This window comes from Delphinapterus leucas, chromosome 1, assembly GCF_059928025.1.
Source record: "Delphinapterus leucas isolate spDelLeu-1000000601 "Yukka" chromosome 1, BTC_Dleu_Yukka2, whole genome shotgun sequence".
Classification (NCBI taxonomy): Eukaryota; Metazoa; Chordata; class Mammalia; order Artiodactyla; family Monodontidae; genus Delphinapterus; species Delphinapterus leucas.
The window spans coordinates 76,334,630-76,341,703 of NC_143129.1; positions in this window are offsets into that span (position 1 = coordinate 76,334,630).

Sequence of the window (7,074 nt, forward strand, 5' to 3'; positions counted from 1 at the left end):
GACCATTGTTTCAGGGTGCGTGAGGAGAGGGGATTCAGAGCACCGCCTAAACGAGCTCCAGAGATGGGCGCAAGCTGCGGCTAACAGCGTGGACACCAGAGATGGCCATGAAATGCTAAGGCTGCTGCTGCAGCCACCAACAAGACTGTGTGCAAGCACAGGTCATTATCCACACCTCCCCTCCCAGGAGCCTGTGCACACTCCCACTGCCAGGGTCCCATGATCCAGGGACACTTCCCCGGGGAGAACACATGGCGTGCCTCAGGCTGTTGCAATGTCACACCAACCTCTGTTACCACAGGCTCGCCCAGCATTCTGTACCCCTCTCCCCCCAGCCTGAGAGAGCCAGAACCCCCTAATCAGCTGCTACTTTAACCCTGTCCTGTCTGGGCAGGGAACTGATGCCAGAGGGTGACCTACATGCAGAGGAGGGGCCAGATCCAAAGCTGAACCCCAGGAGCTGTGCAAACAAAGAAGAGAAAGGGAAATTTCTCCCAGCAGCCTCAGGAGCTGCAGCTTAAATCTCCACAATCAACTTGATGTACCCTGCATCTCTGGAATACTTTAATAAACAACAAATCAACCCAAAATTGAGGCGGTGGATATTGGGAGCAACAGTAGACTTGGGGTTTGCTTTCTGCATCTAACTTGTTTCTGGTTTTATGTTTATCTTGGTTTAGTATTTAGAGCTTATTATCATTGGTAAATTTGTTTATTAATTTCGCTGCTCTCTTCCTTTCTTTTTATACATATATATTTTTTCCTTTTTCTCTTTTTCTGAGTGTGTGTGTATGCTTCTTTGTGTGATTTTGTCTGTATAGCTTTGCTTTCGCCATTTGTCCTAGGATTCTGTGTGACTGTTTTTTAATTGTTTTTTATTTTTAGTATAGTTTTTAGTGCATGTTATCATTGGTGGATTTGCTTTCTGGTTTCGGTGCTCTCTTCTTTCCTTTTTTTAATTACTGTTTTATTTTTAATATTATTTTTTATTTTAATAACTTTTTATTTTACTTTATTTTATTTATTTATTTTCTTCTCCCTTTTCTTCTTAGCCATGTGGCTGACAGGGTCTTGGTGCTCGAGCCAGGTGCCAGGCCTAAACATCTGAGTGGGAGAGCCAAGTTCAGGACACTGGTCCACCAGAGCCCTCCCAGTCACACATAGTATCAAATGGTGAAAGCTTTCCCAGAGATCTCCATCTCAATATAAAGACCCAGCTCCACTCAATGACCAGCAAACTACAGTGCTGGACACCCTATGCCAAACAACTAGCAAGACAGGAACACAACTCCACCCATTAACAGAGAGGCTACATAAAATCATAATAAGTTCACAGACACCCCAAACCACACCACCAGACGAGGTCCTGCTCAACAGAAAGGCAAGACCCAGCCTAATCCACCAAAACACAGGCACTACTCCCTTCCACCAGGAAACCTGCACAGCCCACTGAACCAACCTTACCCACTGGGGGCAGACACCAAAAACAATGGGAACTACGAACCTGCAGCCTACAAAAAGGAGACCCCAAACACAGTAAGTTAAGCAAAATGAGAAGACAGAGAAACACACAGCAGATGAAGGAGCAAGGTAAAAGCCCACCAGAACAAATGAAGAAGAAATAGGCAATCTACCTAAAAAAGAATTCAGATCAATGGTAGTAAAGATGATCCAAAATCTTGGAAATAGAATGGAGAAAATACAAGAAATGTTTAACAAGGACCTAGAAGAACTAAAGAGCAAACAAACTATGATGAAACCACAAAAAATGAAATTAAAAATTCTCTAGAAGGAATCAATAACAGAATAACTGAGGCAGAAGAACAGATAAGTGACCTGGAAGATAAAATAGTGGAAATAACTACTGCAGAGCAGAATAAAAAAAAAGAATGAAGAGAATTGAAGACAGTCTCAGAGACTTCTGGGACAACATTAAACACACGAACATTTAAATTATAGGGATCCCAGAAGAAGAAGAGAGAAAGAAAGGAACTGAGAAAATATTTGAAGAGATTATAGTTAAAAACTTCCCTAATATGGGAAAGGAAACAGTTAATCAAGTCCAGGAAGTGCAGGATAAATCTGTACAGGATAAATCCAAGGAGAAACAAGACACATATTAATCAAGCTATCAAAAATTAAATATAATGAAAAAATATTAAATGCAACAAGGGAAAAACAACAAATAACATACAAGGGAACCCCCATAGGGTTAACAGCTGATCTTTCAGCAGAAACTCTGCAAACCAGAAGGGAGGGGCAGAACGTATTTAAAGTGATGAAAGGGAAAAACGTACAGCCAAGATTACTCTACCCAGCAAGGATCTCATTCAGATTTGATGGAGAAATTAAAACCTTTACCGACAAGCAAAAGCTAAGAGAATTCAGCAACACCAAACCAGCTTTACAACAAATGCTAAAGGAACTTCTCTAGACAAGAAACACAAGAGAAGGAAAAGACATACAGTAACAAACTGAAAACAATTAAGAATATGGTAATAGGAACATACATATCAATAATTACCTTATATGTAAATGGATTAAATGCTCCCAACAAAAGACATAGACTGGCTGAATGGATAAAAAAACAAGACCCATATATATACTGCCTACAAGAGATCGACTTCAGACCTAGGGATACATACAGACTGAAAGTGAGGGGATGGAAAAAGAAATTCCATGCAAATGGAAACCAAAAGAAAGCTGGACTAGCAATTCTCATATCAGACAAAAGAGACTTTAAAATAAAGACTATTACAAGAGCAAAGAAGGGCACTACATAATGAGCAAGGGATCAATCCAATAAGAATATATAACACTCCCACCAAAAGACACAGATTGGCTGAATGGATACAAAAACAAGACTCATATATGCTGTCTACAAGAGACCCACTTCAGACCTAGAGACACATACAGACTGAAAATAAGGGGATGGAAAAAGATATTCCGTGCAAATGGAAACCAAAAGAAAGCTGGAGTAGCAACTCTCATATCAGACAAAATAGACTTTAAAATAAGGACTATTAAAAGAGACAAAGAAGGACACTACATAATGATCAAGGGATCGATCCAAGAAGAAGATATAACAATTGTAAATATTTATGCACCCAACATAGGAGCACCTCAATACATAAGACAAATACTAACAGCCATAAAAGGGGAGATCGACAGTAACACATTCATAGTAGGGGACTTTAACACCCCACTTTCACCCATGGACAGATCATCCAAAATGAAAACAAATAAGGAAACACAAGCTTTAAATAACACCTTAAACAAGATGGACTTCACTGATATTTATAGGACACTCCCTCCAAAAACAACAGAATACACATTTTTCTCAAGTGCTCATGGAACATTCTCCAGGATAGATCATATCTTGGGTCACAAATCAAGCCTCGGTAAATTTAAGAAAATTGAATTTGTATCAAGTATCTTTTCTGACCACAACGCCATGAGACTAGATATCAATTACAGGAAAAGATCTGTAAAAAATACAAACACATGGAGGCTAAACAATACACTACTTAATAATGAAGTGATCACTGAAGAAATCAAAGAGGAAATAAAAAAATACCTAGAAACAAATGACAATGGAGACACAATGACCCAAAACCTATGGGATGCAGCAAAAGCAGTTCTAAGGGGGAAGTTTATAGCAATACAAGCCCATCTTAAGAAGCAGGAAACATCTCGAATAAACAACCTAACCTTGCACCTCAAGCAATTAGAGAAAGAAGAACAAAAAAACCCCAAAGCTAGCAGAAGGAAAGAAATCATAAAAATCAGATCAGAAATAAATGAAAAAGAAATGAAGGAAACGATAGCAAAGATCAATAAAACTAAAAGCTGGTTCTTTGAGAAGATAAACAAAATAGATAAACCACTAGCCAGACTCATCAAGGAAAAAAGGGAGAAGACTCAAATCAATAGAATTAGAAATGAAAAAGGAGAAGTAACAACTGACACTGCAGAAATAAAAAAAATCATGAGAGATTACTACAAGCAACTCTATGCCAATAAAATGGACAACCTGGAAGAAATGGACAAATTCTTAGAAAGGCACAACCTGCCAAGACTGAATCAGGAAGAAATAGAAAATATGAACAGACCAATCACAAGCACTGAAATTGAAACTGTGATTAAAAATCTTCCAACAAACAAAAGCCCAGGACCAGATGGCTTCACAGGTGAATTATATCAAACGTTTAGAGAAGAGCTAACACCTATCCTTCTCAAACTCTTCCAAAATATAGCAGAGGGAGGAACACTCCCAAAGTCCTCCTACGAGGCCACCATCACCTTGATACCAAAACCAGACAAGGATGTCACAAAGAAAGAAAACTACAGGCCAATATCACTGATGAACATAGATGCAAAAATCCTCAACAAAATACTAGCAAACAGAATCCAACAGCACATTAAAAGGATCATACACCATGATCAAGTGGGGTTTATTCCAGGAATGCAAGGATTCTTCAATATACGCAAATCTATCAACGTGATACACCATATTAACAAATTGAAGGAGAAAAACCATATGATCATCTCAATAGATGCAGAGAAAGCTTTTGACAAAATTCAACACCCATTTATGATAAAAACCCTGCAGAAAGTAGGCATAGAGGGAACTTTCCTCAACATAATAAAGGCCATATATGACAAGCCCACAGCAAACATCATCCTCAATGGTGAAAAACTGAAAGCATTTCCACTAAGATCAGGAACAAGACAAGGTTGCCCACTCTCACCACTCTTATTCAACATAGTTTTGGAAGTTTTAGCCACAGCAATCAGAGAAGAAAAGGAAATAAAAGGAATCCAAATCGGAAAAGAAGAAGTAAAGCTGTCACTGTTTGCAGATGACATGATACTATACATAGAGAATCCTAAAGATGCTACCAGAAAACTACTAGAGCTAATCAATGAATTTGGTAAAGTAGCAGGATACAAAATTAATGCACAGAAATCTCTGGCATTCCTATATACTAATGATGAAAAATCTGAAAGTGAAATCAAGAAAACACTCCCATTTACCACTGCAACAAAAAGAATAAAATATCTAGGAATAAACCTACCTAAGGAGACAAAAGACCTGTATGCAGAAAATTATAAGACACTGATGAAAGAAATTAAAGATGATACAAATAGATGGAGAGATATACCATGTTCTTGGATGGGAAGAATCAACATTGTGAAAATGACTCTACTACCCAAAGCAATCTCCAGATTCAATGCAATCCCTATCAAACTACCACTGGCATTTTTCACAGAACTAGAACAAAAAACTTCACAATTTGTATGGAAACACAAAAGACCCCGAATAGCCAAAGCAATCTTGAGAACGAAAAAAGGAGCTGGAGGAATCAGGCTCCCTGACTTCAGGCTATACTACAAAGCCACAGTAATCAAGACAGTATGGTACTGGCAAAAAAACAGAAAGATAGATCAATGGAACAGGATAGAAAGCCCAGAGATAAACCCACACACATATGGACACCTTATCTTTGACAAAGGTGGCAGGAAAGTACAGTGGAGAAAGGACAGCCTCTTCAATAAATGGTGCTGGGAAAACTGGACAGGTACATGTAAAAGTATGAGATTAGATCACTCCCTAACACCATACACAAAAATAAGCTCAAAATGGATTAAAGACCTAAATGTAAGGCCAGAAACTATCAAACTCTTAGAGGAAAACATAGGCAGAACACTCTATGACATGAATCACAGCAAGATCCTTTCTGACCCACTCCTAGAGTAATGGAAATAAAAACAAAAATAAACAAATGGGACCTAATGAAACTTCAAAGCTTTTGCACGGCAAAGGAAACCATAAACAAGACCAAAAGACAACCCTCAGAATGGGAGAAAATATTTGCAAATGAAGCAACTGACAAAGGATTAATCTCCAAAATTTACAAGCAGCTCATGTAGCTCAATAACAAAACAACAAACAACCCAATCCAAAAATGGGAGAAGACCTAAATAGACATTTCTCCAAAGAAGATATACAGAATGCCAACAAACACATGAAAGAATGCTCAACATCATTAATCATTAGAGAAATGCAAATCAAAACTACAATGAGATATCATCTCACACCGGTCAGAATGGCCATCATCAAAAAATCTAGAAACAATAAATGCTGGAGAGGGTGTGGAGAAAAGGGAACACTCTTGCACTGCTGGTGGGAATGTGAATTGGTTTAGCCACTATGGAGAACAGTATGGAGGTTCCTTAAAAAACTACAACTAGAATTACCATATGACCCAGCAATCCCACTACTGGGCATATACCCTGAGAAAACCAAAATTCAAAAAGAGTCATGTACCAGAATGTTCATTGCAGCTCTATTTACAATAGCCCGGAGATGGAAACAACCAAAGTGCCCATCATCGGATGAATGGATAAAGAAGATGTGGCACATATATACAATGGAATATTACTCAGCCTTAAAAAGAAATGAAATTGAGCTATTTGTAATGAGATGGATAGACCTAGAGTCTGTCATACAGAGTGAAGTAAGTCAGAAAGAAAAAGACAAATACCGTATGCTAACACATATATATGGAATTTAAGGGAAAATAATGTCATGAAGAACCTAGGGGTTAGACAGGAATAAAGACGCAGAACTACTGGAGAACGGACTTGAGGATATGGGGAGGGGGAAGGGTAAGCTGGGACAAAGTGAGAGAGTGGCATGGACATATACACACTAACAAACGTAGTAAGGTAGATAGCTAGTGGGAAGCAGCCGCATGGCACAGGGATATTAGCTCGGTGCTTTGTGACAGCCTGGAGGGGTGGGATAGGGTGAGTGGGAGGGAGGGAGACGCAAGAGGGAAGACATATGGGAACATATGTATATGTATAACTGATTCACTTTGTTATAAAGCAGAAACTAACACACCATTGTAAAGCAATTATACCCCAATAAAGATGTTAAAAAAAAAAAAAAAGAAAAGAAACTCAGTTTCACTTTGATTACATATATTGTTACAAATTTTCATTAAGAAATGTTTAAACAATTGGTATAATATATACCATTTTAATAATTGCTTATGATATGCCTTA